General features: G+C 41.6%; 1 pseudogene; it reads left to right on the top strand.

The window, feature by feature from the left end:
• Positions 1-1,720: 1,720 nt before the first annotated feature.
• Positions 1,721-9,376, top strand: part of LOC112819421 (protein SET pseudogene) — a 47,992-nt pseudogene continuing 40,336 nt past the window's right edge.

The raw sequence follows: 9,376 nt of genomic DNA, 5'->3' as shown, positions 1-9,376 counted from the left end.
GTCAGACCAAATAGTTGCCAAGTCCTGGTGATTCGGCCCTCATCACCTCTATCACACTCCTGCCTTTCTCCCCATTCCCTCTGCCACCTCTCTCACTTGGGGTCCAGAGCCTCAAAACTGTTCCTCTGGAAAAGTGCACTAACCTCAACTGATTCTCCCAACATACTGCCTACAACCTCTCCCTGCTGCAATCCATTAATACATAACTCCCAGAAAACTCCCAGAGCCACACTGCTCCAAGTTTATCACTCCCCTACAGAGAACCTTCCATGACTTCCCCATTGCTTGCAGAATGAATGCCATGTTCTCCAGTCTATCATACAGGCACTCCATGAACTGGCCCTAGTAGAAATCTCAACCTTGTTTTCCACATTTCCTCTTCCCAGATCCTTCATTCAAAATAACTTTCTCTTTTCTACATGCAGTCTAAGCTTTCCACCTCTAGATCTTTGCTTATAATACCCTGTTACTTACAATGCATTTCCTTCTTAGAGTGCCTGGGTGGCTTAGTGAGTTAAGCATCCGACTCTTTTTTTTTTTAATTTTTATTGTTATGTTAATCACCATATATTACATAATTTGTTTTGGTGTAAAGCATCCGACTCTTGATCTCAGCTCAGGTTTGTTTGTTTGTTTGTTTAAGATTTTATTTATTTATTTTGAGAGACAAAGAAAGAGAGGGAGAAAGCACGAGCAGGGGGAGGGACAAAGGGAGAGGGAGAAGCAGACTCCCCACTGAGCAGGGAGCCTGATGCAGGGCTTGATCCCAGGACCCTAAGATCATGACCTGAGCTGAAGGCAGATGCTTAACCCATTGAGCCACCCAGGAGCTCTGTCAGTTCAGGTCTTGATATCAGAGTCGTGAGTTCTACTTCTGCTTTGGGAGCTCCACACTGGACGTGGAACCTACTCAAAAAACAAAACAAAAAAAAAAAGCCTTTCCTTGTCTATCTCTAAAGTCCCTCTCTGTATAAACTCAACTCAGATTTGACCTTCTCTTTGAAGACATCTTTGTTCTCACCATACACTACTCATAGCATTTTATATCTACATTTCCTACAAAATTTTGCCACTTGCTATCTTGTATTATAGTTATTTACCTACATCTGTAATCTATCCCATAGAGAAGGAATTTTACCTGATTCATACATTCACTGCACAAACAGTTATTGAGCAACAACTATCTGCCAAATACAGTTCTTGGTGCTGAGAACACTATGACGAATAAGAAAGACATGATACTTGTCCTTGTGGAGCTTAGAGATGAGTACTATGAAAAAACAAAAATAGGGTAATTGTGGACAGTGAGTAACTGGGGAGGGACAATAACTATTTTGAACAGGAGAATGGAAAGCAGAGACCTGAAAAGTGAGAACATCCAGCTGCAAAGATCTGCAAAGAAAAATACAAGTGTGGAGTCTCTGAGGCATATCTGAGAAACCAAAAGAGAGTCAATTCAGTGGAACTATGAACTATGAGGAAAAAGGGGAAGAGTGGTGGAGTTGAGAAGAGGGATGGGCAGGGGCCAAGTCCCAGAGGCCATGGAGAGGAGCTGGGGTTTTATTCAAAGTGCCACCAGAAGTCAATGGCAGATTGAAATGGAGGAGTGATAGGATCTGGTTTACATGTTTTAGTTGTCACTTCCATTCAACCTATGTGCAAGATTGTGTGCAGGCAAGAAGGGAAACAGAAAACCCAGTCTCTGGCTTGGCCTACGGTTATGTCGATAGAAACAGAGATAGACAGAGGTGGTCAGATTCAAGGTATGTTTCAGACACCCAACTGTCATTGAACTTGTCAACAAATTAAAGGCAGAGAATGAGAAAAAGAGGAGAATCAAGAACTCCTCCAAAGCTTTTGCCCTGATCAAAAGGATAGGTGAAAGTCCATTAATGGAGATCATGAAGGCTAGAAGAGGAGCACGGTTAGGGGTACTGGAAAGTTCCTTTGGACATGTGGATTCTTAGAGACCTACTAAATACTCCACCTGAAGACATTACACAGGCAATTAGATACAAAAGTCAGGAGGTCAGGGGAGAGGTCTGAGCTAAAGGTACAAATTTGATAGGAGAATTTAGATGTTTTTAAAGGAAAACAGATGAGAACACCAAAGACAGATAATAAACAAAGAAGAGAAGTGGGGTGCTACAACATTTAAAGAAGAGAATTCAACAAAGGAGACTGAAAAGTGGCCAGTGAGGTGGCAATTACATGAAGAGAGAGGTCACAGAGGCCAAATGAGAAAAGCAGTTCAGGGAGGAGGGAATGCTAAGATGTTAGATAAGCTAATCAGAAAGAGACCATTAGCAGTACCCACCCTCCTTAAAGCTAGCAAGGGGGCACTTAGCAGGTGTCACTCTGGCACTCCTCCAGCTGGCCGTGGGGCAGGGACTCCTCAAGGCCAAAAGAGATCCCATAAAAAATCTGCATCCTTCTAGATGACATATGCATACCCAGAACCCCAGAACTCCCTGCCTATATAGTCTCAAGCCCACCTTCAAGGCCTGCTTGGGCCCTTCCCCAGGTCTATTCTGAGAGCTAACTGAACCAGTGTGTGCACTCATTGGCCCAAGGGGTAGTAGCCAAGGGATGATTGATTGCATGGGGTGAGGTCAGAGCTGTGATTCATGAACTGAGGAGTCCATTCTTATGCATGCAAGGTCATTTAAAGTATGTGTTCATTTCCTAGGGCTTCCAAAACAAGTTACCAGAAATTTGGTGACCTACAATAGAAATTTATCCTCTCACTGTGCTGGGAGCCAGAAGTCCAAAATCAAGGTGTCAACAGAGTTGGTTTCTTCCAAAAGCTGAAGGAGATATGTTTCTTCTGAAGACTTCACAAAGTCTTCCGCGCCTATCTCCCAGCTTTTGCAGGCTGCCAGAAATCCTCAGCATACCTTAAGCTTGTAGCCGCATAACCCCAATCTCTGCCTTGTCTTCACATGACCTTCTCCTCCGTGTCACTGAATCACTATATAAAATCTCCCTCCTTTCTCCTTTCCAATCATTGGATTTAGGGACCACCTGAATCCAGAATAACCTCATCTCGAGATCCTTAACTAAATCACATCTACAAAGACCCTATTTTCAAGTAAGGTCACATTCACAGGTACCAGAGATTAAGACCTGGACATATCATTGGGAGGGGCACTAATCAAATCATGAAAAGGTGTGAGATATGGTCAGGAAGAAAAGGATGGGCTTGTAGGCCAGGTGTCAGGGGACAGTTGTCTCTATGTTGCCACATTCCACCAGGACTGAAGAGTCTGAGAATTTGAAATTCAAACTTGATTTTCTAGGTCTTTATAAAGTTATATTTGTCAAGATAAAAGAATGGAACATATTTTTTTAAACAATCTGTAAGCTTGATTTATAACTTCTTTGTTATATGGTTTAGAGACTGCCATTTGAATGCTTGCCCTGTGCCTTGCAAAAGTTAGGGGTGGGTCTGACCATTGGAAAATATGAAGGTCATCAGTGACCTGAATGACAGAAGCCTGACTAGAGTGGGTTAGTGAAAGGAGGTGAGGTGAGAAAGTACTAAGTACTCTCTCAAGTAAGTTAACTGTGAAAAAGAAGAGAAACTGGGGGATGCCTTGTTAAATGTCTGCTTTCAGCTCATGTCATGATCCCAGGGTCCTGGGATCAAGTCCTGTGTGGAGCTCCTTGCCCAGCAGGGAGCTTACTTCTCCCTCCCCGATGCTTGTATGTACTCTCTCTTTCTCTCTCTCTCTCAGACAAATAAAATATTTTTTAAAAAATAAAAATACCTTGTTTGGGGGGTGGAGGGATGGGGTAACTGGGTGATGGACATTAAGGAGGGCATGTGATGTAATGAGCACTGGGTATTATACAGCTGATGAATCACAGACCTGTACCTCTGAAACCAATAATACATTATATGTTAATTAATTGAATTTAAATAAAAAATTTTAAAAAAATAAAAATAAAAAAATTTTTAAAAAGGAAGAGAAACAGGAAGTTAGTGGAAAAGGGGTGTGGAGAGTAGGGTTTTTTTTGTTTTAAGACAGGAAATATGTTTACATGTTTATATACTGATGGGGACAATCCAGTAGAGGGAGAGATATTAGCAATGGAGGAGAGAGAGAGAAAAATCGCAGTCTTTGAGCAGGTGAAAGCATGTGGCTCCTCTAACACAAGAGGATGACCTCAGACGTGTATAGAAAGTTCATTTACTAGAACAGAAGTTAATGGAGAGTGCATGTGCTCAGATACAGACAGGTAGACTTGGAGGTAAAATGAGCAAGTTCTCATCCCACTCAAGAGAGTGGGATCTAATCAGAGCTGAAGTTCTGATAGGCAACTCTGACAGAGGGAGAAGGGGTCAAGGGAGGTGAGAGATTTTAAGGAAGTCATTATAGTGATGGATCTCAGGATCTAGACTGGACAAGGAATTTACCTTGAGGTAAATTTACCTTGAGGCCCTTGAGGCCCTTGAGGCCATGAGGACGGAGTAGACAGTGAGTGGGGATGGGCCCACAGGAGGGTGATAATGAGGTGAGAGTGGGAATCTACTATCTCAACATCGAAGTCATACAGGAATGGTTTGGCTGATGATCAGAGTTTGATATTAAGCTTTTGTGATGAAATAACAATTATTGTCAGCACTTTATATCCTTAGACCTAAACTTCAGAGATATGATCTCATTATCATCATCACCCAGCTGAGAGGAAGCAAAGTGGGTAATGCACATTGCTGAATTCCACTGTGTTCTAAAATCCACCAGCGGGTATCATGTGGCTTCTGTGAAATCATGCTGTTTAAAGGTTGGCAGAAGAATGAGAGAAAGTAGAAACTCTGTGTACATTTGCCCACGGGAGCCTAGCTGAAGAGGTAAATAGGGGCTGGACTCCAGCCCAAGTTCCACACACCGTATCCTGCAGGGAGTGCCCAGAAGGAAGGGCTACCACTGTAGGGGATAGTGGTAGCCTGCTAATAGAAATTCTTTGAACTTCTTGAAGACTTTCTATCCAACCCAATGAGAAAAATGTAGTAACAGAAGTGACCAGAGAAAATAATACACCTGGACTTCAGCTTAAAGGTTGGCCTTTAACACACAAGACCCAGTACAACTCACTTCTTGCAGACTGATGAACTGGAGAAGTTCAACCTTACGGTATCTAGAAGACTCAGAAAAGTAGCACTTTTGAATGCCAGAGTTGACTTCCCTCCAGTCACCTCTCAATCCAACTGAGCACAGCCATGTCCTTTATCAGCAATGTAAATGTCTATTTTACCAAATATCTATGTCTCAGAGCCTTTGCAATGGAAGATAGTTCATACCTCTTATAATATCCCCTATAGGATGAAAAGAGAGAATAACAGAAATAAAAAATGAAAGATACTATGACCAGAAGGATATTGATCATATTTCCACTTTCTAAAAATGTTTCACAGTAGTGGCCATCCAGGCAGTCATGAAATATATGTACTTAGACATATATCTGGTTTCCATTTATTTCCCCCACCTCTTCTTGTGGAGTCTCAGGGAAAAAGTTAGTACTTCATAAGGCAAAAGAGAATTTGTCCAGTATCTCCTGGGAATATCTGTGCTTTTCAAATTTGGGGCAAGAACAGTGGCATCTACTAGCTCAGAAATTCCCTAGAGCCCTGACACCACAGAGATGTGAGAAAGAGGGAGGTAAGGGGGTTTAAGCTCCTCTGCCATTTTTCATAGGATTATATACCTTTGGCATAGCCCCAAGGGTCAGACTGGGTCTTTGGTTGATATCACTGTGAGTCAGGCCACAGCAAGACAAGATGTACATGGACATATATTCAAATTATGCCATGCATTCATATTCAAATTATCAATCAAAGCACTAGTCACACTTTGTTTTATACAAAATGAAATGATACTTCTACGGTTTTTTCTCTCTGTAAAATGCCACCTATACAGGCTCACCTTTTAGTAGCGTGCCGAGAGATACTGGTTAAGAATCACACATTGCTGAGAATTGGTGCTGCTCCAAATCCATGACCTCTGATTGCAGCTGAGCCCCCAGCTCCTGCTGTCTTTCTCATGTTACTATTCAGCTTCCTTCTACACTTCTCTCAGCAGCTAATCCAAAGCTCTACTTTTCCCAAACCTTCTTTCCCTTCACTTTCAGCCAATCGCTTCATTTTCTACATAGAAAAAAAAAAAAAAAGAAATCCCATAAATATTCCTTCCATGTCCCACTGTTATCTATTCTCACCCCCATTCTTCCTTCTTTCTTGAAGCACTAGAAGTATCCCTCTTACAGCCTGAGTTGATCTCATCTCCTTCATTCCAGAGAAGATTGAGTCCTTCCAGGCTACTTAGGGTTAAAGAGAAAATGACGGGATAATTTCCATAATTCTCTCCTCTACTACATCTCCTACCTCTCCCTCTCTACTGGCTCTGTCCCTTCAGCAGATAAATATTCAAGTCTCCCACCTTCTCCCAATCCATTCAGGTACCTCCAATAGAGAAAATTCTTCCACTCCAGAGTTTGTAGACTAGGGTCCATGGTCTTCAGAAGCTTCCTGAAATTCTATTTAATATTGTGTTATTGCATATGCACATTTTTTTGCATTTTTATAGAAAAAGTGTTGGTGATTTTCCTCGAAGTCTTAAATAGGCTGGTAACCCAAAAATGGTAATGAGACACTCGAGACCTCTCTAAAATGAAGATCTACTTGTGTCACTCCCCCAATTAAAATACTTCAATAACGTCCCATTAGCTTCATGTTACAATCCAAACACTTTGGCATAGCCTGATCTGACACCTGCTGGCCTCTTTTGAGCATTTTTGATGTGTCCAGGCTTCACCACTAGTGAATTGGAGAACCAGAATTCATACATCTCTTTGAATTCAAAACCCATGTCTTAAGCAAAGTGACTTACAGAAAATGGCTTCTATTTGTTTAAAGTCATCTCCTTTAGGGGATGGACCAATTCTTCAGAAATAAATGAAAGGCATTTTCACAGCTTTATTTAGGGTGGGGACTCTACTTTTGTCCTATCTCCAGGAAGGACAAGCAGGCTGTTTTGTGTTTCTAAATATCAGTCTAACGGATTTTCAAATTCTTTTTAATGAGCCCTCAAACTCTGTTTTAGAAAAAGATGGGGGTTTTAATCCCACTTTAAGGCATTAAAAGAAAAAATCTCTTGCATAGAATTAAATAGAGAGACAGAAAGAGGAAGGAGGAAGGGATAAAGAGAAAAATGAGCACAAAAAAAAGCCGGAGAAATCGAAGATCAGTGCATTGTATCAATGTCAACATCCCAGTTGTGATATTATATAGTCTTTTTGCAAGAAGTTACCATTGGGGAAAACCGGGGAAACAGTACAAAGAATCTTCTTCTGCTATATATTTCAACTATATATCCAATGTGAATAATTATCTCAAAATAAAACATTTAATTTAAAAAACCAACACCAACACCCAGGGTAGATCCCAAGGGATGAAAATGGAAATAGTGTTTTCAGTTTCTCCACAGAGCACAGGCTTGAACCTGCTCTCACACTGCACCTGTGATGTAGTGGAACCTCAGGGAGAATCACTCTATGAGGTGTCTGAAATGACTGGGCACCAAGATATGCGTCCTTGGGCACCTGGGCATGAAGCCCCTGCACTATAGAGATTTACCTGGTTTTCCTGGTTTGAGGATGTGTCTACTTCAGACTAAAAGCTGATGTGAGGGTAAAAGGTATACAGGAATTCACTACACTATTTTTTTTTATAACAGGGATAGGTTGACCAGTATCCCCCCAAGAAATCATGTCTGCCAGAAACTCAGAATATGAAGTTATTTGGAAATAGTCTTTGCAGATGTAATTAAATTGAGGATCCCAAGATGAGATCATTCTGGATTTAGAGTAGGCCCTAAATCCAAGGACTGGTATCCTTCTAAGAAGAGGAGAGTACATAGAGAGACACAGAGAGCAGGCATATGAAGGCATGGAGGCAGAGACTGGGGTTACATAACCACAGATCAAGAAACACCACAAGCCACTAGAAGCTGGAAGAAGCAAGGAGGGATTTTCCTCTCAAGCCTTCAAGGGAGCATGGCTCTGCTGACACCTTGATTTTGGACTTCTGGCCTCCAAAACTGTGAAAGAATAAATTTCTGTGTTTGTAAGCTGCCAAGTTTGTTGTAATTTGTTACAGCAGCCCAAGAAACAAATACAGCAACTCTTTCATAAATCTAAAATTATTCTGAAATAGAAAGCTTATTAAAAAAAAAAAAAAACTGGGGCGCCTGGGTGGCTCAGTCGTTAAGCGTCTGCCTTCAGCTCAGGTCATGATCCCAGCGTCCTGGGATCGAGCCCCGCATCGGGCTCTCTGCTCCGCGGGAAGCCTGCTTCTCCCTCTCCCATTCTCCCTGCTTGTGTTCCCTCTCTCGCTGTGTCTCTCTCTGTCAAATAAATAAATAAAATCTTTAAAAAAAAAAAAAAAAAAAAAAAAAAAAAACTGGTGTGAGGTCTGATAGGTCATCAGCAACAACACAGAGCCTACCCTGCAGAGAAAAAAGGCAGGAGCAGAAGGAAATCTTTGACTGTCGGGGTGGGGCGCAAATAAGACAGAGGTAGAACCTGACCTGAATACAAAGGCCCTGAAAAGAATATCTGAGATGTCACAAGGACACTGCTGCTCCCAGAAGCAGTGGAACTGGATCATTTAAGCCACTGGGACTGGAATCCAAGGGACCGCTAAAAACTCAGGAGGTAGAAGAGGTTTTGGCAGCAGGAGATGCTAACATTTATGTATGCCTATCCCATGTAGGGTTTGTACAATTTACCTATGATATAGAAATATTCTGGAGGGTCTACAAGAATGCTATGCAGCCCTATGAGGGACTGATTGGAAGTAGGGTCTTTGTGGTCCAGAAATAACTAAACTGAGCTGGGGTTCAGGACAGAACTCCAGATAAATTATTTCCTTAAACAGTTGACATGGCAAAATCAGCAGAAAGGCAGCTGTAGGATCAAGACCTATGGGGTGGGGGAAAGTGATGGGAATAAAGAAGAGTTTGGTAGTACCTTTTCTGTATGGTTAGGATACAGAACTATATGAATTTCAGACATTCAGGGCTGCAGCTCAAGTCCTAGGACTGTGAGGAGACATAGGACTTTGAGTCTCTCTGTAGTTTGGTCACCTCAAATGCAAATGCTCTGATCCTTGTAACATAACTTTTCTTCATTGACAAAACAATTCCCTCACCTTGTTCATATTCTGTCTCAAGTGATGGAATAAGAGACTTTATAAATGAGAAAGAAGGAACAATCCTGTACCGTTTGAAAGGAGCACAGTGTGAATTGCACATTTTGCAATACTTCACTCTCTTCTCACACACACACTATCAAAAAATAATATTACTGGCCTAAA

This window comes from Callorhinus ursinus, unplaced genomic scaffold (genome assembly GCF_003265705.2).
Source record: "Callorhinus ursinus isolate GAN/ISIS: 27379988/994484 unplaced genomic scaffold, GSC_fseal_2.0 scaffold6, whole genome shotgun sequence".
NCBI lineage: Eukaryota > Metazoa > Chordata > Mammalia > Carnivora > Otariidae > Callorhinus > Callorhinus ursinus.
The sequence above is the reverse complement of the archived record's forward strand: the minus strand, read 5'-3'. Positions and strand labels throughout refer to the sequence as shown.